Source organism: Lepus europaeus, chromosome 18 (genome assembly GCF_033115175.1).
Source record: "Lepus europaeus isolate LE1 chromosome 18, mLepTim1.pri, whole genome shotgun sequence".
Classification (NCBI taxonomy): domain Eukaryota; kingdom Metazoa; phylum Chordata; class Mammalia; order Lagomorpha; family Leporidae; genus Lepus; species Lepus europaeus.
The window spans coordinates 71,821,606-71,846,243 of NC_084844.1; the positions used below are offsets into that span (position 1 = coordinate 71,821,606).

At 43.9% G+C, this 24,638-nt stretch overlaps 1 protein-coding gene across 5 annotated transcripts in view; it reads right to left on the reverse strand.

Moving 5' to 3' along the window:
• Window positions 1-15,031, reverse strand: part of LOC133746591 (zinc finger protein ZFP2-like) — a 55,608-nt gene extending 40,577 nt beyond the window's left edge. For 3 of the 5 annotated variants that reach the window (XM_062174760.1, XM_062174759.1, XM_062174757.1), the window contains exons 1-3: window positions 14,938-15,031; window positions 13,358-13,437; window positions 5,152-5,281 (exon numbers count right to left, since the gene is read on the reverse strand). The gene's annotated coding sequence lies outside the window, so the exon portion shown is untranslated. Of the gene's footprint in view, window positions 1-4,162; window positions 5,019-5,151; window positions 5,334-13,357; window positions 13,438-14,937 lie in introns of those variants that run through there. The other 2 variants (XR_009864240.1, XM_062174761.1) reach the window with 2 other exon arrangements.
• Window positions 15,032-24,638: the final 9,607 nt, after the last annotated feature.

The window sequence follows — 24,638 nt, forward strand, 5'->3', positions numbered from 1 at the left end:
TACATTTTGGCATTAAAAACAAACTGAAGTATTTATGTTTTAGTAGTATGGCACCAACTTAAGTATTTTGCCTACTGGCATCTTTGTCTTTAAAGAGCTAAATCCTCAGGACTACAGGATTGAGTAAAAACTGGAAAATAGCTAATCCTAGTACTAGAAAAGCACAAGGGATTATTTGATCATTCGGTTCTTCATATTTCACATGCTTTTTTTTTTTTCTACTTTTCCCTTCCTACAGATATTCTGGCTGTATTGAAGGCTTTTTTAAAAACTGAATTCTGTGAGGGAAATATAGGCTTTTGGCTGGCTTGTGAAAACTTCTGAAAAATCCACCCACCCCAGAAGCTATCCTTAAAACCAAGGTAAATATATACAGTCTTCATAGAAAAAACCCCCAAAGAGGTAAGACCAAATTCCTCATTTCAGTATAAAGTGTACACCCTTGGCACCAAGAAGCAACAAAGGAAGTAAAGATATAAGACTAAAGCAAGGGCCAGGGAATCTGAAAAGCTTCCTTTCCTGGTGTCCTGGCTTTCAACTAAGTATCCCCAGACCTGGCAGGTGGAGCTCATCACAGGTTACAGCTTCTGATTTTCACTTTCAAAGAGCAGAGCTCCCTTCTCTAACGAAGGATAATGAGTGATCTTTGTTTCAGATGAGCTTGCTTTCAAACCAAAACTCTTATTATCCAAAATATACAAGAAGCTACAACTCCCAGCTGTACAACTGCCTGGAAAAGGGTGTACAACATGATGTTTTACTTATTTGAAAGGCAGAGTTGCAGAGAGAGGTCTTCCATCTGCTAGTTCACTCCCAAAATGGCCACAGTGGTCAGGGCTGGGTCAGGCTGAAGCCAGGAGCTTCCTCCAGGTCTCCCATGTAGGGGCAGAGGACCAAGCACTTGGGCCATCTTATGCTGCTTTTCCCAGCAGGGAGTGGGTAAGAACTGGAGTAGCTGGGACTCAAACTGGCATCCATATGGGATGCTAGTGCTGCAGGCATCAGTGTAACTTGCTATGCCACAGCACCAGCCCCAGGTAGAACACTTATCCCTGTTTTTTGGAATCAGAGTTCTACTAGGGCTTGAGTGAAAAACCAGAGATCACCACAGACACCATGGTTGACGAGAAAAAGGGAGCCCCAGAGTAGAGGACATGTTCTGTTTCCTAAGGCAGAAGTCTGTGACTGCCAAACAGACTGCCATTCAATTCAGTTCCCTCAGAACTATTGATTCCAAGCTAGGTAGTGAGTCAGAAAGCTGGTGACTGTCCAGGAGATGCTTGTATCAGAACAGCTTCCACCACTGTACAGACACAGGCAGGAAATATGTGGTCTCAGGGGGTGGGTCTTGTTGGAAAAGCAGGACTGTGAGATAGAAGATAATGCAATGGAATGCTGTTGACCTAAACTCATTTAAAATCAATAGGTCTGGGATTCTGTGGCCTTAACTACCTAGCTGTATATCTTTCACTAAATCAGTTCATGTTACCACATAGTGGTTTTGAGTCCCAACTAATGTAACATGTTGACTATGTGGAAGAGTACTAAAGTTCTTGTGACTCCATTTCATGCATGCTATTCTTGTGTATTGCTGAACCTGAAATGATGTTTGAATTGTTAAATGGTATATAAAATAGTGAGTGCTTGTGTGTAGAAAACCACAGTGTCTATTACAAGTGCCAAAAACTCTTGAAGGCAGTTAAGCTTTGAAGTGGTCCTTGATTATTTGAATACATTTATTTTGATAAATAATGTCATTGAATACTTACAGTCCAGGTGTGAGCTGATTTGATGTTGATAACTAGAATTATGACCAACATAAGGGGAAGATCTTTGTAGTAGAGAAGAAGTGTGCATTACTGTGTCTGTGCAGGGAGAACTGACAGCCCCAGAGCTGAGATGAGGGTGGCAAGGAAGATGCTCTTTCTAAACCTAAGTCACAGCACATCCTTAGACCCACCCAGGGTAAAAATTTTACCCAGGGTAAAAATTACTAACAGAATCTTTTATTAAACATCAGGGTCTTTGATGAGAATAGAACATTGACCTAAATCCCTTTTTGAGGATTAAGAAACAACTAAATAGAAGTGAACTGTACGGAGACAAACACCAATGTTACATTACTCAACTCTCCACTGCACCAATGAAGGAAGAAGACAAATGGGGAATATGGGCCTCCCCCTTTTTTGTCCTCTTTTCTTTGGTTCCAACTAACATGGGCTTCCAGAAGACATACATGGAAACTGTTCTCTTCGTGGTCAACACAGATCTCAGAATTTCCCTTATTCATTTGCCTTCACTTGCCTAACAGATTTTGATTATGTTACTTTAGGTAATGAGGAAGGCAACAGAAGTGCACTTTTCTCCCTCATTTTTATAACATTTATTTGAAAGGCAGAGTAACAGAGAGGGTGTAGAGACAGACCTTCCATCTACTGGTTCACTCCCCAAAATGATCACAATGGCCTGAGCTGAGCCGATCCAAAGCCAGGAGCCAGGAGCTTCTTTCAGGTCTCCCACAGGAATGCAGGGGCTCAAGCACTTGGGCAGTCCTCTGATGCTTTCCCAGGCACATTAGCAGGGAGCTGGATTGAAGTGGATCAGCCAGGACTTGAATCAGTGCCTATATGGCAGTGGCTTTACCCACTGTGCTACAGTGTGGGACCCATATATGTATATATTTCAAAGACTCATTTATTTGAAAGGCAGAGTTAGAGAGGGAGAGGCAGAAGAAGAGAGATCTTTCAACCTCTGGTTCACTCCCCAATTGTCCACAACAGTGGAGGCTGGGCCAAGCCAAAGCCAGGATGTTGAACAGTGCATAATCTCTAAGTATTAAATTGAAAAGGCTGAAGCTGGTACCATGGCATATTGGGTAAAGTCACCACCTGCAGTGCTGGCATCCCATATGGGCACTGGTGCATGTCCTAGCTGCTCCGCTTCTAATCTAGCTCCCTGCTAATGTGCCTTGGAAAGCAGCAGAAGATGGCCCAAATACTTGGCTCCTGAATCCATGTGGGAGACCTGAAAGAAGCTCCTGGCTTTGGATCAGCCCAGCTCTAGCTTTTTGCAGGCACTTGGGAGTAAACCAGCAGATGGAATATCTCTTGATGTATGTCTCTCTGTAACTCCTTCAAAAATAAGCCTTTAAAAAAATAAAGTTTATTGACATGTGCTATGATCCAATCCAGTAAAAATAAGAGAAGCAATAACTATCACTACCTATATTTTTATCTAATCTAAGTATTGTGTAAACTAAAATATACAATACTAGGAGTATACTATCAGTAATTACACTACTGAGGTGGGGACTGCGGTACACAGGTTAATCCTCTACCTGCAGTGCTGTCATGCCATATGGGTGCCAGGTTCTAGTCCTGGTTGCTCCTCTTCTGGTCCAGCTCTCTGCTGTGGCCTAGGAGGGCAGTGGAGGATGGCCCAAGTGCTTGGGCCCCTGCATCCACATGGGAGACCGGGAAGAAGCACCTGGCTTCTGGCTTTGGATCAGTGCAGCTCCAGCCATTGTGGCCATTTGGGGAGTGAACCAATGGAAGGAAGACCTTTCTCTAACTCTACCTGCCAAATAAATAAATAAAATCTTTTTTAAAAGTAATTACCAATACTCAGTGATTATAATTAAAAATTTTAATAACTATATTGATTCTTTTTCTTTTTTTTTTGACAGGGAGAGGTAGACAGAGAGACAAAGAGAAAGATCTTCCTTCCATTGGTTCACCCCCAAATGGCCGCTATGGCCAGCACTATACCAATCCAAAGCCAGGAGCTGGGTACTTCCTCCTGGTCTCCCATGCAGGTGCAGGGCCCAAGGACTTGGACCATCTTCTACTGCTTTCCCAGGCCGTAGCTGAGAGCTGGATTGGAAGTGGAGCAGCCAGGTCTTGAACCGGCACTCATATGGGATGCTGGCACTTCAGGCCAGGGCGTTAACTACTGTGCCACAGTGTGGGCCCCAGTCCTAGCAGTTCTATGTTGTTTAGCATTTTGTCTTCAGTGCCAACTGCTAATAATACAGTAGAGTTGTAGAAGACCTGACAGTCATGCAAACCTTACCACAACCTAGTACTGTGTAGAATAAATCCTTTAAATATAAAGACAATCTTATTTCACAGCGGAGGAAGAACTAGAGGGGTAAAATAAGTTGCTAATGTCACTTAGCTCTTTTGGTACAGAAACAAGGAAGGGTCTCAGCTTTATGCCACTTGCATCAACTAGATGAGCCTGCAATTTTAAAGACACTCATCTTGGGCTCCTTGAGTTTAAATGAATTTTCCAAGGTTACATGACAAAGAAGCACCAAAGCCAGAAGTAAAAATTATTGCTCTCATCTTTCTCTTCCTTATCCACTATGGAAGTCTGATTTACAGTTGTAAATTATTCTAATATCATTTACAACCAAGAAGCATTATTTTTTGCTAACTTTAACAATGAAACTATTTTTAGCCATTGAGGAATTTATTTTAATGAAAGATATAGACATACTTTTTTGTTTTGTTTTTTTAATTGGAGATGCAAAGAGACAAACAAGTAGACAGAGAAGTGGTATTCACCCTCTAGTTCACTGCTCAAATGTCCACAGTGGCCCGGGCTGGCCCAGGAGCAGGGAACCCCATCATCTGAGCCATCACTTGCTAGCTCTCAGGGTTTGCATTTCCAGGGAGTTGGAGTCAGGGGCTGGAACTGGGAATCAAACCCAGAAACTCCAAAATGAGACACAGGTATCTAAACCACAAGGCTACACCCTGGCTTCCAGACTTGTTTTTTCACGAGTCATCTGAAAATGAAAGTTAATTTGGACCTGAAATCAAAGGCTCTGGAGTCCTCAGGTGTGTGTGTCTATGCATGAGAGTTAGTTGGGTTGCCCAAGCAGAGTCTGCAGTTTAGGGAGAACAGCAGAGTGAAACGTGTGTCAGAGGATGTCAGCACTGGAGAGTGGCTGTGCTCTAGTCAGAGGCTGAGGAGGGCGAGTCCACAGAGAGCAGCAGCACCAAGGGAGTATGCTAGAAGGTAGGGAGAAAAAAGGTTGAAAAACAAATATGTTAAAAAGATTTGTTTATTTATTTGGAAGACAGAGTTATAAAGAAAGAGACAGGGAGGGAGAGGGAGAGATCTCCCATCTGCAGATTCACTCACCAAATGGTCACAATGGCTGGGACTGGGTCAGATCAAAGCTCGGATCTGGAACTCCATCCAAGTCTCCCTCATGGTGGCAGGGACTCAAGAATTTGGGTTGTCTGCTGCTTCTCAGATGCACTGCAGAGAGCTGGATGGGAAGTAGCATCACGGGCAATGGATTATCCTAATGCATCACAACACTGGCTCCAACAAATGAAATTAGGTAAAAAAAATTAGGTAAAAAAATTCAAAATGCCAGGGAAACATCAAATAAAATGTCAGGGATGAGCATCGTGGTCAGCAGATTAAACCACTATTAGGAGGCATATATCATTCTTAAGTGTGAGGATGTGTTTTTTTTTTTAACCACTTTTGTACAAGAGAGTACCAAGATGAAAACTGTTCTCCAAGGAGTCTGATCTGATCACCTCACATAGGATAGACAGAGATTAGAAGAAACTGCAAGACAGATTACAAGTACAGAAAAGAGGAAACAAAAACTAGAATGATAGCATGAGGAAGGAATTGTAATCCATGTTTTGCAAGACCTCAAATCAAATATATGTACTGTGTATAGAAAAATAGAAATAAAAGCAAATATGAGAGAGTTTCAAAAAGTTTGTGGAAAATGAAATTAAAAGATTAGCTTATTCAACAAATTTTGAAATCTATGCATGTGAATGGTCTTCAAAAAGTTCATGGAAAATGCCTATTATAAAAAATGGTACATGATTTCAAAATAATTTTTAAAGAAAATATATTTAATTTTTTATTTATTTGAGAGGTAGAGTTACAGAGTGAGAGGGAGAGACAGAGAGAAAGGTCTTCCTTCTGCTGTTTCACTCCCCAGATGGCCGCAATGGCTGTAGCTGTGCCAAATTGAAGCCAGGAGCCAGGTGCTTCTTCCCAGTTTTCCATGTGGGTGCTGGCGCCCAAGTACTTGGACCATTTTCTACTGCTTTCCCAGGCCATAGAAGAGAGCTGGATTGGAAGAGGGGCAGCTGGGACTAGAACTGGCACCCATATGGGATGCCAATGCTGCAGGTGAAGAATTAACTATTTATTTTTACAAAAGACAGTTACAGGGGGTGAAAGGGGGAGATACAGATCTTTCATTTTCTGGTTCTCTCCCAAAATGACCACAAGAGCCAGGACTGGCCCAGGCTGAAGATGGGAATCCGAAGTCCATCTGAGTCTCCCATAGGGGTGGTAGGGGCTCTTCTTCTGCCAAGAGCATTGCAGGAAGCAAAATAGCCAGGACTGCAACTGGCACTCAAATAAGGGATGCTGGCCTCACATGTGGCAGCTTACCCTGCTGTGTCACAAAGATGGTCATTCAAAATAAATTCTTGAGGGTTAAGCCACCTTTTGCAGGGCCAGCATCCTATATGGGTAGCAGTTTGAGTCCTGGCTCCACTTCTGATCCAGCTCCCTGTTAATGTGCCTGGGAAAGCAGTGGAAGACAGTCCAAGCGCTTGGGCCCCTATACCATGTGGGAAACTCAGAAGAAGCTCCTGGCTTCAGCATGGCCATTTGGGGACTGAATCAGCAAATGGAAATCTCTCTGTAACTGTGACTTTCAAATAAATAAATCTTTAAAAAACATCCTTGTGCACTTAAAAGACCTCTTGCAATCCAAGTGCATGGTTACTTGTTCAGCAAATGCTGATTCAGGTGCAAGAAGTGCTGGTATCAGGGATGCCTTGGTAAAGAAGTAGTGGTTTGGAAAGGTCACTTAAGAGGCTTTTATGTAGAATGCAGGCAGTGGCGTGTTAGAGTTTAATAGATAGTTTTGGTTTAAAAATTACATATTGGGGCTGGTGCTGTAGCCTAGAGGGTAAGTAAGGCCAGCAGTGCCAGCATCCCATATAAGCACTGGTTTGAGGCCTGGCTGCTCTGCTTCCAATCCAGCTCTCTACTGAGGCCTAGGAAGGCAGTAGAAGATGGTCCAAGTCTTTGGGCACCTGCACCCAAATGGGAGACCTGGAAAAATCTCCTGGCTCCTAGCTTTGGATCAGCCCAGCTCTGACCATTGTGACCATTTAGGAAATGAGCTAGTGGACAGAAGACCTCTGTCTTTTTCTCTCTGCTTCTCTGTAACTCTGCCTTTCAAATAAAATAAATCCTTAAAAAAAAAAAAAAACTTAAACTAATTATGTATTAACTTCTAACTGGGAGATCAGTAATTAAGTCAAGGTACAGTTAGTCATTTAGACAGGCATCTAGTCAGCCAGTAATGATGACCTTGTTTCATTTCTAAACACAGAAATTATTTTAAATGGCTTTAGAGATATACTTATCAAAATAACATGTGTAGGACTCCCTGGGGCAGCATGGAGGCTGCGGGGGAATGCAGAACACCTGAACCAGTGAGCCCTGAGCAAAGTATTGTGAAGCTGATGTAGGACTCCCAGTCTTTAGATGATAGACACATGGTTCACAAATGGAAACAGAAGAAAACTGCCTGAGTAGCATAGTAATAGGAACAGGCACAGAAACCTGGTGTTCCAGGGCACGGTCCTTTTGGTCCTCTGCCATTACTTCCCCTAAGCAACAGGCAGAGCCTGCAGCCTTCTGCCACCCACCCTCTCCCCACATAAAGGAAGAGTTGGAGGGGCCTATGGAAGTGGTGCATCTTGGGAGGCTGAATCTCCAGAAGAGAGGGCAGAGCAGGTATGGAGCTCACCTGGCAGTGCCTGGGGACAGTTTCCCCACTACTGCATTTTAATGGGGACAGCAAAACCCTTACCATCCCCCCCAACACACATACACTGCAGAGGCTTAATTGGTGAATCCTTCCAGACAACAGTGATTGGGCCAGGAGCTAAACACAGCAACTTCCTCTAGAACTGTGCTGGGGGAACAGTTCCCACTCAGATGGAGGGAATGGGGACAGGCTACACCCCCCCACCAAACACAGGTCAGGTCATAAGGCTCTCACCAGCTAGCAGCTCTCTGGTCTCACCTCCCTAGTCTTTGTAGCTGACAAGCTCTTCCCAACCTTGCTGCCTGGGAGAGATACACTCAGATGTCACTTTCATGGAAAACCTAGGAGTTATTTTTTTTAAGATTTATTTATTTCTTTTAAAGAGTTACACACAGAGAGAAGGAAAGGCAGAAAGGGGGAGAGGGAGAGAGGGAGAGGCCTTCCATCTGCTGTTTCACTCCCCAGTTGGTTGCAATGGCTGGAGCTGTGCCAATCCAAAGCCAGGAGCCAGAAGCTTCCTCTGGGTCTTCCCACACAGGTGCAGGGGCCCAAGGACTTGGGCCATCTTCTACTGCTTTCCCAGGCCACAGCAGAGAGCTGGATCAGAAGTGGAACAGCCAGGACTAGAACTGCCACCCATATGTGATGCTGGCACTGCAGGCAGTGGCTTTATCCATGACCCCACAGTGCCAGCCCCAACCTAGAAGTTCAAGTTGACATAGTGGACAGCACACTGTGGTCCCCAAGTCTAACATAACCATGGGAAATGCTAATAGATTGTGTCACAGGCTGAGGGAGGTGACAGGCATGCTCTGCTGCAGAGCTGTGATGTAGGGAAGGGGCTCCAGACCAGGAGAAAGGGGACCCTGGGGTTCCCCGCCCTTCCTCTCTCCTCAGTGACCACTCTCCAGAACACCTCTTCTCTGTGGCCACAGACAGCTCTGAAAGCAGTGTCTTGGGGCAGGGAGGGAAGGTTGCAGGGAAGATCTCTGAGTAGTTGGTCCAGAGAGAGCATTCCTCTTAAAACATTACAGTCCTGTCTGCACCCACTCCCCTGGCCTTGATGGCCATTTGTCTATTAATGTCCCACTTCAGATGATACCTCCAACCTTTGCTATTGGACAGGAGGTGATTGGCAAGAAAATTCAACCTACAGTTTTAAAAGATTTATGTATTAGAGAGGACTTCCAATCACTGGCTCATTCCCCAAATGTCTGCAAAGCCAGGGCTGGGCTAGGCTGAAGCTAGGAATTCCATCCTGTTCCCTGACACAGGTGTCAGGAGCTCACATACTTAGGTTATCACCATTGCTTCCCAGGTGCGTTAGCAAGAAGCTCAACTGGAAGCAGAGGTGGGACCTGATTTCAGGTCCTCCAATATTGGCTGTGGGCATCCCAAGTGGCAGCTTACCACTGTACCATAACACCCTCTACTTTGATATTATTTATTTATTTACATATTTATATGCTTATTTATTTGAGACACAGAAAGAGACCTTCTATCTGCCATTTCACTCTCCAAAGGCCTGAAATCTTTAGGTTTGGGCCACACTGAGGCTGCGATCAGAGAACTCAATCTGGTCTCCCCACATCTGCTGCCTCCCAGGTTGCACATTAGCAGGAAGTTGGAATTGCAAGTGTGCCAAGACTTGTGCCAGGCACTTTAATTTGGGATGAGTTTCTCAAGAGCCGTCTTAACCACTGGGCCAAGCACTCACCCCCCACCTCAGTTTTTAAAGAAAGACAAGGGATTCCATTCTCTTTCTATTACCCATAAATAAGAGTATGGATAATCTCAATTGCTTGCTCCAAGCCTAATTCCTTTTGCCACAAAGAGAATCAACTTCAGATAATGATAGTGCTGTGAGTCACAGAGTGGAGGTGAAAAGAGCCCATGTTCTCACTGACATCTCCAGCCATGGAATTTGTCGAGCCCAGGACCACTGTGTCTGACTCTCCTCATTGTTCAAGCTGGCTGGAGATGGGCTTTTAGTGACCTGAACTCAAAAACATCCCAGTGAAAACACCATGTACTCTCTACAAGATGTTTGTGAGAAGGATTTTGAACTAAACTATCCACGGTCACCTAATGGGCCACTAAAGAGTTGGACTCATAATTTTGTCTTAGTACAAGGTGTCCTAACTGAGGACAAAGCCACCAGGATTTCCTCTGTTTGATTCGTCTTACATTTGAGGAATTTACTACAGTGCCTAAAAAGGGGTGCAGGAACCTCAGTTTTCCCACTCAGCTGTGTGGCCCTGAGAAAGGTATTTAGATTCTATGGGCTCCACTTTCTCACCTGCCCATGGAGAGTATCACAGTGCTTGTTTAGAGGGTTATTGTCGGTATCAAAGGAATAAAATGACTCATGTGTTTTAGAGTTTATTCCAGCTATGAGTAGCACACAAAGTAAATATTTAAAAGTGTAGCTTAGGGGCCAGCATTGTGGTATAGTGGGTTAAATCACAGCCTATGATAGGCATCCCATAGGGTGACAGTTCTAGTCTTGGCTGCTCCACTTCTGCTGGAGCTCCCTGCTAATACACCTGGGAAAGCAGTGCAGAACCCAAGTACTCAGGTCCCTGCACCCAGGTGGGAGGCCTGGATGAAGCTGCTAGCTCACAGTTTCAGCCTAAGTCCTAGTGGCTGCAGCTATTTGAGGAGTGAACCAGCAGATGGAGGATACCTCTCTCTGACTTTTCTTTCTCTGTAACTCTGCCTTTTAAATAAATAATGTCTAAAAAATAAAACCACCTGTAGCTTAACACTTCTCTCACATATAAGGATTCAAAGATATTCATTCCAGGAGGGGCTCCTTTGCCTTGTTGCCTCATCCATAAGGTTCCCTCATGGGACCAAATGGTTCCTGCAGCTCCAGTCACCTGCTCTCCATCCCATCCAGAAGGACAATAGAATATTTCCTTGGGTCAGGCATTTCACCTCGCAGATAAGATGCACCTTTCCCATATCAGAGTGGCTAGCTTTGACTCCTGGCTGCAGCTGCCAATTCCACCTTCCTGGTAATGTTCACCCAGGGAGTTGGCAGTGATGATTCAAGTAATTGGGTCCCTTTCATCCCCATGGGAGAAATGGATTGGGTTATTTGCTCCTGATTTAGGACTAGTCCCGTCCCAGCCCTTGTAGACACTTGAAAAGTGAACCAGCAGATGGGAGCTTTCTCCATGTCTACCTGTCTCCTTCTCTTTGCCTCTCAAATAAATAAAATTTTTAAAATACATTTCCTGGGAGTCACACATCATGGCAGCAGATGTGCCCAACAGAAAAAAATCAAGGAATCTGTTATGGGAGATGGGGAGGAAGTATCTAGCTTCTGCTGCCCCTGCAGAGGATGAGCCCAGTGATGTGGAATGGAGGTAGTATCCATACAGGGCAGGTGTTCTCTTTAAAAATCTCCACTCAGCCCAACACTCAGTCCCCAGTCCTCTGTCATCATGTCCTTTAGGCTCATCAAGCATCCATTTATGCTGTAACTGAGCTAACATACTGTATAGACACACAAAATCTGGGTACTTTCACTATGAAGCCATGGTTGCCAAGTCACTGCCTATGAAGCTGCACCTGGTTCACAGGAAGCACTCAGAGAATCTTTGAAATTACTATCCTTGTAGTTAAAGAACTAGTTTCAGGCTAGCACTGTGGCATAGTGGGTAAAACCACCGCCTGCAGTGCCGGCGTCCCATAAGAACAGCAGTTTGAGTCCTGTCTGCTCCACTTCCAATCCAGCTCTCTGCTATGGCCTGAGAAAGCAGTAGAAGACAGCGCAAGTCCTTGGGTCCCTGCACCAATGTGGGAGACCTAGATGAAGCTCTGGACATTGTGGCCATGTGAGGAGTGAACCATTAAATGTAATACCTCTCTCTCTGCCTCTGCCTTTGAAACAAATGAAATAAATCTTAAAAAAAAAAAAAAAAAAAACTAGTTTATCAGGATCAGGAGGAATGGAGCTTGAATTCCTCCTGCACCAGTTATCAGCTGTGTGACCCTTGACAAGTCCTTAAACCACTCTATGTAGCAGCCCTGCTTATGTGTTTGAGAGCTGCATTTAGCTAGTTGCTTCAGGCATTCCTTTCTAAACTCAACATTTGTTTATAAATTTGACTTTTCTGTAACAAGTCTTGTAGGTCACAGCACTGTGATGTTCTTGTCACTACCTGAGAAAATGTTTCTCAACCTTATTCTTTTGTGTTCTGATACAAAGAACATGTCTTGGCAAGTAGTTGAGGCTCCAATAAACCAGAGGGATGCTCAGACAAAATAACAAACAGCCTAAAAAATATGCAAAACAGCTTAATCTAAATGTGCTCATCTTCCTTGGAGAGGTAAGGCAGCTAACTTTTATGATCATATGGCTTGGAAACATAAAAATAACTTTTTCATAAAAGGCCAAATCCATGTAACATGAAATAGAGAAGATGGTAGACAGATAATTTAGGTTTGTTGTTGTATGCATAGTTATATGGTAATCCAATCTAAGTATGAATAAGATATGATTGAATGGGTTCAGTCAATTCATTTTTTATAATGAAAAGTTTAAGGATAGATCAATGTTTCCAGTAAAATCATGTCTGCTTTTGTTAGAATGAGAATGGAAGGGAGAGAGGGGAAGGAGAAAGAAATAGTGTCTGTATTTGTAGGAAGCTTGGGAATCACAGCTCCAGTGAAGGAGTGAGAGTCCAGTCTTGGTGTTGTAGAGGAAGGTGCATTTCCCTCTCCCGTGTCCTCCATTCAACCCATGGGAGAAGAAGCTGAGTGCAATTAGAACATATCTGATTGTCTTCTAGAGTTTGCTCTGAAGTTATCGAAGTTGCTCCTTGCCCCTTTCCATGATTAATGGCTCATCAGGTGAAGACTAATTAGCAACGTGATGAGTAGGTGGTCTCCTTTGGGAGATGCAATTTTCCCTACAACATGCATTGCCAGCAAGTTATCTAAGCATTAATCAAAACCTAAGTAGGAATAACAACAAAGTACTCACAAAAAAGTGTCCAATAAATCCAAGCTTGTAAAGTTACTCAGACGTCTAAGTATACAATCCTATGCAAGGGCCCCCTGATCAAAAGAACATATCTCATTCCCTTGTCACAGCTCTAACATTCTGTTTCTTATTTGTTATTGTGGCCCAGGTAAATGGAGTCTTACAGTAACATGAAAGCATTAGCAATATAAGATTGGCATTTCACAAAGAACAGCTCAGGGAGAACAGAATTTATACATCCAGAGTCTAGAACCCAAAAGGTTTTACAAGACCCAAGATGTTAGCAGTAAACGAAAGGCCTGGGGAAAGTGTTCTGAATGCATTACAGTTGGCAATGAAGTTTTTGTGTAGAAATAACAGCAAACCTATTTCAAATGGCTGAAATGTTAACACCAGAAAAAAAGAGAACTTTGAAAACTTTTTGCATGCATACAGAAACACAGAAAACACATTCAAAATCAAGATCTTGCACTGTATACCCTGAAACTCTTTACCAATGCAAACATGAAGATGAACTGTACCTGTTTCTTCGTGAAGAATCAAGAAGGCAGGAATGTCTGTTGCTCAACAACCTACATCCACACCTGAGCAGTTTCTGGACCTGTAGGGAAGATGTTTTAGAAAGGGAAATATGTGATCAATGCCATATTTCTGACACCCCCGCCTTCCTTATAAGCACAGAAGCCATCATTTACTTCCCCTCAAAGTACTTGTCTTCCCCAGACACAACTGATAGCATTTGTTTCCTATTCTTTTGTCAAAAAAAGAGGCACCAGATTTCAAGATTTTGTTTTATAAGTCTATACCTAGAGCCCTCAGCGCCTGGGTTATTTTTGCTCAATTCCATGCAAATTGTGTTTACAGTCTGGTGCATGGGAAATGTTGCCAAATTAGCATCAACAACATACTATCTTTTTTTAAACTTTTATTTAATAAATATAAATTTCCAAAGTACAGCTTATGGATTACGATGGCTTCCACTCCCCATAACTTCCCTCCCACCCACAACCCTCCCCTTTCCCGGTCCCTCTCCCGTTCCATTCACATCAAGATTCATTTTCAATTCTCTTTATATACAGAAGATCAGTTTAGTATATATTAAGTAAAGATTTCAACAGTTTGCCTCCACATAGCAACACAAAGTGAAAAAATACTGTTGGAGTACAAGTTATAGCATGAAATAACAGTGTACAGCACATTAAAGACAGAGATCCTACATGATATTTTTTAAAAATTGATTAATTTTGTATACAATTTCCAATTTAACACCAGGTTTTTTTTTTTTCATTTTCAATTATCTTTATATACAGAAGATCGATTCAGTATATGATAAGTAAAGATTTCATCAGTTTGCACCCACACAGACACACACAAGTGTAAAAATACTGTTTCAGTACTAGTTATAGCATCACTTCACATTGGACAACAAATTAAGGACGGATCCCACATGAGACATAAGTACACAGTGACTCCTAAAATGTTTATTTTATTTATTTGAAAGAGTTACAGAGAAGGTACAGACAGAGAAAGAGGTCTTCCATTCACTGGTTCACTCCCCAGATGACTGCAACAGCCAGAGCTGCGCTGATCCGAAGCCAGGAGCAAAGAGCTTCCTGCGGGTCTCCCACATGGGTGCAGGGGCCCAAGGACTTGCGCCATCTACTACTGCTATCTCAGGCCATAGCAGAGAGCTGGATTGGAAGAGGAGCAGCCGGGACTAGAACTGGCACCCATATGGGATGCCAGCGCTTCAGGCCAGGGTTTTGACCCGCTGCACCACAGCACCAGCCCCAAAATATTTTCTAAATCAGAAAGACTTGACTGGAATAATGATCGTGTTTCTTTTCATTGTTTTTCTCCACACGACCTGGGGGGGAGGCGGACTGCGTGCACGGAGACGTAGGGAGGCTCTGGAGGGAGCCAAGGCCGCTGGTGCAGGTATGGGGCCTGTCGCCCGTGTCCGGAGCCGGCCCAGCCCTCAGCGGTGGGGTCCGCGGATGGAAGAGCTCACGTGGGGGAAGTCCAGGTCCCTCTGTAGCTGGTTCTGACAGGATCCATCCGCCCACCGCCCCTTCTGGGAAACCTGGCCCCACACACTCACCACTTCCCGCTCCCGAAGCCTCCGGCTTCCTCTTCTCAGAGCAGAGAAGGCCGAGCCACCACGGAGACGCTCTTCCCGCTGTACTCTGGACACCACTAGGACATAGGGATCTCGCGAGATGATGAAGTGCTCCACCGCCCTCACCGGGGGGCCCCTGATTGGACAGCTGCAAAGCCAAGGGGCATGAGGGGCGTCACAAAGACCATAGCCAATCAGCACGCTCGCTGGCTCAGTGGGCGTGGGGAGGTTGTTGCCAAGCAACCGGAGGGCTGGACTGGTTTGGGTGCCTGATTTCCAGGCGGGGTCACTGTGGCCTCAGGGCTCTCAGGACTTGCAGAGTTCCTGAGCTGCAGAAGCTGCTCAAGGTGAGTCACTGCTAACTCATCGACTTCTGATCCTGTGTTTCTTCATATCCCGAATGATTTCTCCTTTGGGAAGTTTCTGTGATGTTTCTTTGAACAATGTTTAAAGATATTGCGTGGTTAATCCTCTTGGTCCATTTCTCTTGTAGATAACGTGTTTTCTAGTCTGTCTTTTGTCTTTTTAATATTTCCTATGTGTTTCTTGCTGTTAATAATATTTTAAAAAGGCTTATATTTGAAAGGCAGAGTTACAGAGAGAGAGAGATAGGGAAAAAGAGAACGGTCTTCCATCTGCTGGTTCACTCTCCAGATGGCCACAAAGGTCAGAGCTGCATCAATCTGAAGCCAGAAGCCAGGAGCTTCTTCCAGGTCTCCCACGCAGGAGCAGGGGCCCAAGGACTTGGGCCATCCTCCACTGCTTTCCCCGGCCACAGCAGAGAGCTGGGTCAGAGTGGAGCAGCTGGGACTCGAACCGGCGCCCACATGCGATGCCCCGGTCATGACATTTTACCCAGTCATCTCGATACCCTCACTTGTCAGTTGTATGTAGTTCGGGATGACATTGTATTGTTGTATGTAATGGTGTCATCTGGGTACATTGACAGAGTTCCTGGTTTATTTAGGGTTGGTGCTTGCTCTTTTTTGTTGTTGGATTTCCCTGTTAAGAGAGATGGGGGAGAAGGCAGGCATGGCTAGGTCTGTTCCCAGGGGAAAAGCTTTCACTGACCTTGTGTTAAGTAGTTTGCTGTAGGTCCATTTTAAACTATCTTGATCTCATACAGGAAGTCTCTGTTTTTTGAAGTTTTGCCAGAAGTTGATTTTTTTTTTCCATCTGGATACTGAATTTTGTTAAATGCTTTAACACTTAATCTAAATGATCATGTAATTATCTCACATTTTCAACCTACCTAGATGATTTACAAGGTTTGTTTGACAGTGTTGAATGCCCTTTACTTTTTAATGTGTCTCACTTGTTATTGACCTACAATATTGTTCTATATGGTTGAATTCATAAAATTTTTTGCTCAAGATATCACCTGTTTATGAAACAGAAGCTCATTAATTTCATAACCTGATGTTGTTGGCATTATATATATATAAAACACTGACTTCCCAAAAGTAATTCAAATATATTCTGTTTTTTTCTACTTGGAAAGAATTTGGGAAATTTAATTTTTTTCTTTCTTAAAGGTTTAGAATATTCCGTATGTTTGGGCCCAAAATTTTACTTGTGGGACTTTTGGTTGGTTGGCTTTTCAAAAATTTGATCATCTTATTTAAGTATGTAGAAGTTTTTCTGTTCCATGCTATATTTGTGATTTGGGAGACTGATTTTCAAAATGTAACAGATTTTGAACTCTGGAGTAAAATTTTTACTTCTAAGAATTTAACAATATCCTCTTAGTGTCTTGCTAAGTTCTGTATGTTCTATAAAGAATGGCCCTGTGTTAATTTCCTGAAATTGGTTATTGGCTTAATAATTTTCTTAACTTTTAAAATATGGTTTTCCTTACATGTTTCTGTAGTACTTTTGTGACTAGAAACATTTCATTGATGTCTGTTGCATCTGTGTCCTGCCTTTATTTAAATATTCTTTCAGCATTTTTCCTCTTTAATTCTTGAGAAGGTAGCTGAGATTTCAGTGTCCTAACATATTCACTTAAGGATTTGCATTTTCTCTAAGCACTCTATCCATATCCCCTTAATTTTCTCATATATTTGCAAACCCTGTAAGTTCAGACCCTGTCTGCCCCAGTGTCTCCATCCCCATGAGCCTGCAACCATACCAGGCTTCATATATCTTCTTTCCTGTGCCGGAAACCCCATGTGTTTTCTCCAGTGTCACTCTTCATATAACTGTGACCTCCCGTCACTGTTTTATGTTGCATCCTAAATCTACATGCTTATATATTCTAGAATTGAAGGAATTATAGGATTAAGATTAAATATGATTTAGACTAAAATAAATGCTGTGATGCTTTCACCTACATCTTATTTTCTGGATTCTTCATTGCAAGGAAACAGGTTTATAGTGCAATGATTTCTTCCAGACTGAAGAAAGAGACTAGTATTTAGAAATGACATTGGAACATTTAATCATGCCATAAATAAGGAAATGATTAGATTAATGGAGAGAATTCAAAAGGATACAGAAACCAGCTTGAATGGCTACCAATGGTCAAATACAGGATTCAAGTATTTAAATAGTAGCACATTTTAATTTGTTGAGTAAAATAAAATGCTATTAGCTTCTATTGTTATAAAAGTGAATAAATAGTTGGAGGAGAAGGGAACACTTTTATTAAAGTAAGACTACCACTGTTATCAGGTTAAACTGCTGCCTGCAATGCAGCATCCCATATGAATACAGATGGAAATCTTGGCTGCTCCACTTCTAATCAAGCTCCCTAATGGTGTGCCTGGGAATGCAGTGGAATGGCCATCTACATGGGCCTCTGCACTCATGTGACAGACCCAGATGAAGCTCCTGGCTTCTGGTTATGGCCTCACTCAGCCCTGGCTTTTGTGGCCATTTGAAGAGTGAAGCAGCAGTTGGAAGACTCCACTTACTTTTAGATAAGGTAAATCAATCTTTAAAAAAATAAATTATAATAACAACCAATTAATACTAACAAAATAATGGGAACTGTAAAAACAGCCATTTAGAAAACATGCTAGTAATAACAGAGCCAGACAATAATTATCAATAAATACTAAAATGGATGGCTGAAATTTTCCTAATAATTTAATTACAGTTTCAAAGTATTTCACCACTATTTATTACAAATAGACAACTACCAATTCCACAGTAGAGAAACATGATAGGTATCACCTTAAGAAATTATGAAATTAACATCTCCAAAGAAAGAGCAAGTCAACATCATGTATCTCCTGATCCAATGTGCTGAGAGGGACACAATATCACTTATGGGGTAGTTCTGACACAAAATCACAACCTGAATGTGGTGTGGAGAATCATAAGGCAAATCCAAGTTAACTGGCTTATCCAGTTAATGAAATAAAAAGAAAGACAACAATTCTTGGTAACTAAATTCAATGTGTGATGCTAAATGGGAACAGGAGTGGTACATAGAAGAGAGTAAACTGCTGTAAAGGACATTACTGGAATGAGTGGAAAACTCAGATATAGAGTTTGGGGATAAGTAACACTATTATCAAACTGTTATAGTTTCTTAATTACTGTATTATGAATTGAGAACACTCTCATTCTTAGAAAATATTATATAGTGAACAGTTGAAGGGGAAAGTGGCAAAAACTTTGCAATTCACTTCCAAACAATAGAGATAAAACAAGTATAGTGTGTGTTTGTGTGTGATGCGCATGTAGAGAGAACAAGCAATTTCAGGGATTAACTTGTAAATCTAGGTAATGGGTAACCAAGAACACTTGATACTATTCTTATAATTTCTTAAAGTTGCATGAAAATTTAAAAGTTACAGAAACAATGCACACTGCTAAATCATTCTCATGTTAAATTTTATGAAACTAAATGGGAATACATACTAGATAAAAATGAATTGAAAATGAGAACAATATATATCAAAAATTGAAAAAAGAAACAATTGATAAAATAATTATAAAATTAAACAATTCTAAATAAAGAAAACCAGGACCAGTACTGTGGCATAAAAGGCTTCACTGCCACTTGAAGTGTGAGCATCCCTAATGAGTGCTGATTCATGACCTGGCTGCTTCACTTCTGATCCACTCCTTGATAATGTGCCTGAGAAGGCAGCTGATGGCCCAAGTCCTTGGGCCACTGCCACCCAAGTAGCAGACCTGCAAGAAGCTTGCCTGGCCCAGCCACAGCCATTGCAGAATGCAGCTTTACCTGCTATGCCACAGTGCCAGCCCTCCATTGTTTATCTTTTATTTCTATGTCATATATACATCAATGATGTTGTAGTGTAAGCCAATCTTAGTACAGAGAACAAAAGCCCAATATGGTTAACTTTTTCATTGTGTCTTCATCAACTGGATGAAAATTCTGTAAATTTTCTTTTTTTGAAAGATTTTATTTATTTATTTGAGAGGTAGAGTTGCAGACCATGAGAGGGAGTGACAGAGATAAAGGTCTTCCATCCACAGGTTTACTCCCCAAATGACCGCAATGGCTGGGTTGAGCTGATTCAAAGCCAGGAACCAGGAGCTTCTTCCAGGGCTCCTATGTGGGTGCAGGAGCCCAAGCACTTGGGCCATCTTCTACTGCTTTACCAGGCCATCAGCAGGGAGCTGGGTTGGAATTGGAGCAGCTGGGACTCGAACTTGTACCCATACAGGATGCTGGCACCTCAGGCCTAGTGCCAAACCCTAGAGTCTAATTTTTAAAAGGTGAGAGAAGCTGGTGTGTAAGGGTACCCTCTACATAATGTCCACCATAGCACATGTGGAACAGGTGAAGTCATGGAGACTGGAAAAGACCAGGAGTTTCCAGGGTTGCACTGGCAGAGCCCAGGGGGTGCCCAGATCAGTGATGCCATCCTCCTCTGTGGTCCTGTATGAGTACACCTGTTGCTGCTTGCTTTTCAAAGTTGATAGGGCATGCAGCACCAAGCAGGATGTGCAGATGGACCATGGAGATGGCCATTATCAGGTCTGGGTGCTGGCTTAGCAGCAGCAGCAGCAGCAAGCGTACACTCTTAATCAAGACAACTGGGAAACTGGGCAGGTGCAAACACCCCTTTTTACTCAATTTTTAAGCCTCTGGAAGTTGCTGGGGAAGTTTGTTAATTTCAAAGAACAACATAATGAAGCCTGTTGAGTCTGTTGAGCCCAGGGTGTCAGGTGCACATTGCTGGTGATGCTGCCATTCTACATGAGCTCCTTCAGGAGTGAAACATAGCCTCCAGCAGTTCCTATGGAAGCAGCCAGAGGGGCTGCTGTTCCAGGGCTCTCCATGTGGCCAGCTCACCCCATGGAGCTCAAATTTCCTCCATTCGGAGCGTCCATTTCCCTCTGCACCATGCCCAATTGTGGCAGCCTCACCACTCCACAGACTCCCTGTTCTCTGCAGGTGTCTCAGTCAGAGGACAGCATGGCTCCCTGTCCTGCTTTGGGTGTGGTCTAGGCCAGCAGCCACACTTGAACAAGATCATGTCATTAGAGGAGACTGTGTCCTTCCCTGTGTTGTGTGTGTGTGTGTGTGTATGTGGTGGGGGGGAGGCTGAGTGATGACCGCAGCAGACAGCAGACATCACTGAATACGGGGATGACTCCTGTGGGCAAGGCAGCTGGGAACAGCACAGGCAGTGAGGAGCAGGCCTCAGGACACCAGTGCATTTATGGATCAAAGACAGATGAGAACCAAATGCTCCCTGGTGCAGCATGCAAGACACTTTCTGCTTGGGATTTAGGTGTCCACAGGTTACCTGTGCTCATTGTGCCTTTAACACATGGACACCCTGTGACTGGAATTGAATTAGGGGATCTCACACTCCATGGGTGTGGTGGTCTGTGTGCTCTCACACACAAAGCTTACTTTACTGACTCAAAATCATCAATAAAATCACGCAATCCACATCCGCTGAAGACTGGATGAGCTTTCCTTCCCTTTCCTTTGCCATAAGCGAAGGCTGTCTCACTGTCATTCCAGCACAGAGGCCCCAGTCTGGTCTCCCTGTAAGGTGTTCTTGGGCTCCATGCCCCTCACCGTGACAGGGAGCTCTGGGGGGGGGGGGGAGGAGGCTGAGACCTGGCACCAGAACTCAGTGGGGAATCTCTGCCCAGTGCTCAGTCCCTGCTGCTGAAAACATTTGAGGAAGGCAGGGCCCCCTGGAGATGAGAGCTGAGACTCCATGCCTGCCAGTTTCTCAAAAAATTTCATGGGCCCTAATTACTTGAAGCCTAGCACATCAATTCCTCTAATAAGAGGAATAAAGCAAGAGAAGCTTTAACATTATTGTCACCATTGTACATCTTTTTTTTTAACTGTGGGTGAAAGTTAAGTCTCCTTTTATGCATGGATGTTTCTGAAATTGTGGAAACTGACAATGGAAAATCACAGGTCACTCGTGTAAGGAGACCAGGATAGGAAGCTACTCCACATTCCCCCCTCCCTGGCCTAGGTCAGAGGGAGGTGTCCTAATTCCCTCAGTCAGAGGGAGGTGGCCCAACACCTGCATCTGAGCAGGGACTGACCAGCCTCTCCAGCCTGAGCCCTGCTCCATGCCTGCTTCTGTCCTGAGAGGAGATTCTAGGTCAGTTACAATTAGTTTTAATTGAAAGATCCATTTCTTTTTTTTAAACTTTTATTTAATGAATATAAATTCCCAAAGTACAGCTTATGGATTACGATGGCTTCCCCCCACCCCATAACTTCCCTCCCACCCACAACCCTCCCCTCTCCTGCTCCCTCTCCCATTCCATTCACATCAAGATTCATTTTCAATTCTCTTTATATACAGAAGATCAGTTTAGTATATATTAAATAAAGATTTCAACAGTTTGCACCCACATAGCAACACAAAGTGAAAAATACTGTAGGTGTACAAGTTATAGCATTAAATCACAATGTACTATACATTAAGGACAGAGATCCTACATGATATTTTTTTAAAAATTGATTATTTTAAAAATTGATTCTATGCAATTTCCAATTTAAAACCAAGTTTTTTTTTCATTTTCAAATATCTTTATATACAGAAGATCGATTCAGTATATACAAAATAAAGATTTCATCAGTTTGCACCCACACAGAAACACAAAATGTAAAAATACTGTTTCAGTACTAGTTATAGCATTACTTCACATTGGACAACACATTAAGGACAGATCCCACATGAGACATAAGTACACAGTGACTCTTATTGTTGATTTAACAATTTGACACTCTTGATTATGGAATCTCCCTAGGCTCTAGTCATGAGTTGCCAAGGCTATGGAAGCCTTTAGGGTTCGCCAACTTCGAGAAAGATCCCTTTCTTCCAACATCAGTGTGCCAAAGGATTCTTATTTTTTCTTTAAGATTCTGTTTTATTTGTTTGAAAGGCAGAGTAACAGAGAGAAAGAGCTCTTCCATCCACGATTCACTCTCCAAATGGCCAGGCCAAAGGAAGCCAGGAACCTGGAACTCCATCTGGGTCTCCTATGTCAGTTCCAGGGGCCTAAATACTTGGGCCATCTTCTGCTGCCTTCCCATGTGCACAAGCTGGGAACTGGCTCAGCAGTACAGCGGCCTGGACTCCAACTGGCACTCCCATATGGGATACCAGTGTTTCAGGTGGTGGCTCAACCCGCTGTCTACAACACTAGCCCCAAGACTTTTTACTCCTAAAATTCCCTTTCTTCTCCAGTCATGATAGATCTGAAGCTTTGGGCAGAACATGAACTGGCAGAGGTAGTGAGAAAAACAGCAGAGGATGAGGGAGTGGTTCTGGCAGCCTGGCTTCCCTGCCATCTTTTCTGACAGCCATTTCTGTTTGCTGCAGCGACACCCGAGGAGATGGCAGCAAGCCTATAGAAAATGGAATCAAAAGATGGGTTTACCTGGGTGCAGAAAATGTTTGAAATCCAAGCTTAGAGGACTTCAAACCATCCATGGAAATGTGTTATGAAAAACCGTGTGTGCAACAAGACCTATGTGAGGGTCAGTGACAGTGACCATGACTGACCCTGCTGATCGTGTCCTCTCAACCTTGTCCGTGTCTCTTTCCTTGCAGGGCAACAGGCTTCGTCTCCCTGAACACACTCTGCAAGGGGGCAGCTGTGCCAGGGAACCTGGTCTCCAGCTCCCTAGTGGGCATCACCAAGGCCTCCCCATCCTGCTGGCCTCCACTGCAACCATCTGAGGGGGACTCATGGGACTGTACCTGCTGGACACAGAGACCCAGGTCCTGATGTGAGTGGAAAGCTGCATTTCATCACATTTAGTGAGGTGGCCCAGTGTCTGACACCACTCTGGCTGTGACCAGAAACTTCACTGCATCTCCTCCTTCCCCTGCCATGTGACCACACAGGTGTCCTCTGCCCTCTTCCCCTTCCCCACTGGGCTGCTCCTGCCTCCCAAACACCAGGGACACTCACTGGAGGGTCCTGGCCAGTCCACCCCTGAGGCTCTGCTCAGACATGGCAGAGTCAGCCTCGGGTCAGTTTAGCACGGGATATAAGCTAGCCACTTATTTATTACTATGTTTGTGCTGAGAGGGTTATTTTTCCCCAACAGAATGATGTTTCCTGTTTACTGCCAGGACAGCCAGCAATTCCTATTGTGAGAGCAGGGCTCTTCAGAGAAAGCCACTTGGGCCCAACCGAGGCTGGGTGGGGCTTTTTTGGGCAAGCTGGTTCAGAGGAAGGTCAGGCTTAGCCAGAATCCACACGAGCTGCCTTAACAGGGTGTGTCAGAACATCCAAGGAAGCTCCTGAGAAGTGGGAGCAATGAGGGCTGTGCAGTTGTCCGGGGCCAGGACCTGTCATTCAGACAGCTGGAAAATCAGATCATTGAGAGAGGCCTGCCTTGATTTTCTGACCTCACTGCAGCCAGGGTCTCACCAGAGGGGTCAGGGAAGGACGCTGCCTCACAAAGCTGAATGCCCCTCCCAAAAGCCTGGGGCCCCAAGCCAGCTCTGGGCCAGAGGCTGTGGTGTAGATGGGAGAAGCTCATACCCAGATCCATGTGGAAACACAGAATGGCATCCAGCCCCCACCCAACCCTGTTTTGGTGAAAGTTGCCTGTAGCCTCTCAGCCAGTGTCCCAGACACATCCTGTCCCTGTAGCTTCCTCTGGCTGGTACCCCCATCCCTGTGCTCCCAGCTCTGTGCAGTCACAGCCCCCCAGGGGACAGACAGAAGCAGATAGCATCCCTGCTCAGCCCCCAACTGCTCTGCTTACCTCTGGAGTCTGCCTGGATCACATGACCTCCTACTGCCAGATCTGGCTTGTGTGCACAATGTTGAATCTGAAGTTCCCTCTGGCACTTGCAGAATGAACAGGAGTAGGGGAGGGGTGGGTGGAAAACTGCTGTTTAAACCTTAGTCCTGGGGCTGGCACTGTGGCCATAATGGCCATATATGTGTTGATCCACAGCCAGGAGACATTCCATTTTTTTGAGTCTCCCATGTGGGTGCAGGGCCCCAAGCACTTGGGCCATCTTCCACTGCTTTCTGAGGCAACAGCACAGAGCTGGATTTGAAGAGGATCAGCAGGGATGAGATCAGGTGTTGGCACCACAGGCTTACCCCACTACATCAAGTGCCCACCCTTGTAATTCATTTTTAAATCAAGAAGAATTATATCTCCCTCCAGTGTTTACTCAAGTTTGTGTGCTTATTATATCATATTGTGGTTCCATACGAATTTTAGAATTGTTTTCTGTATTTAT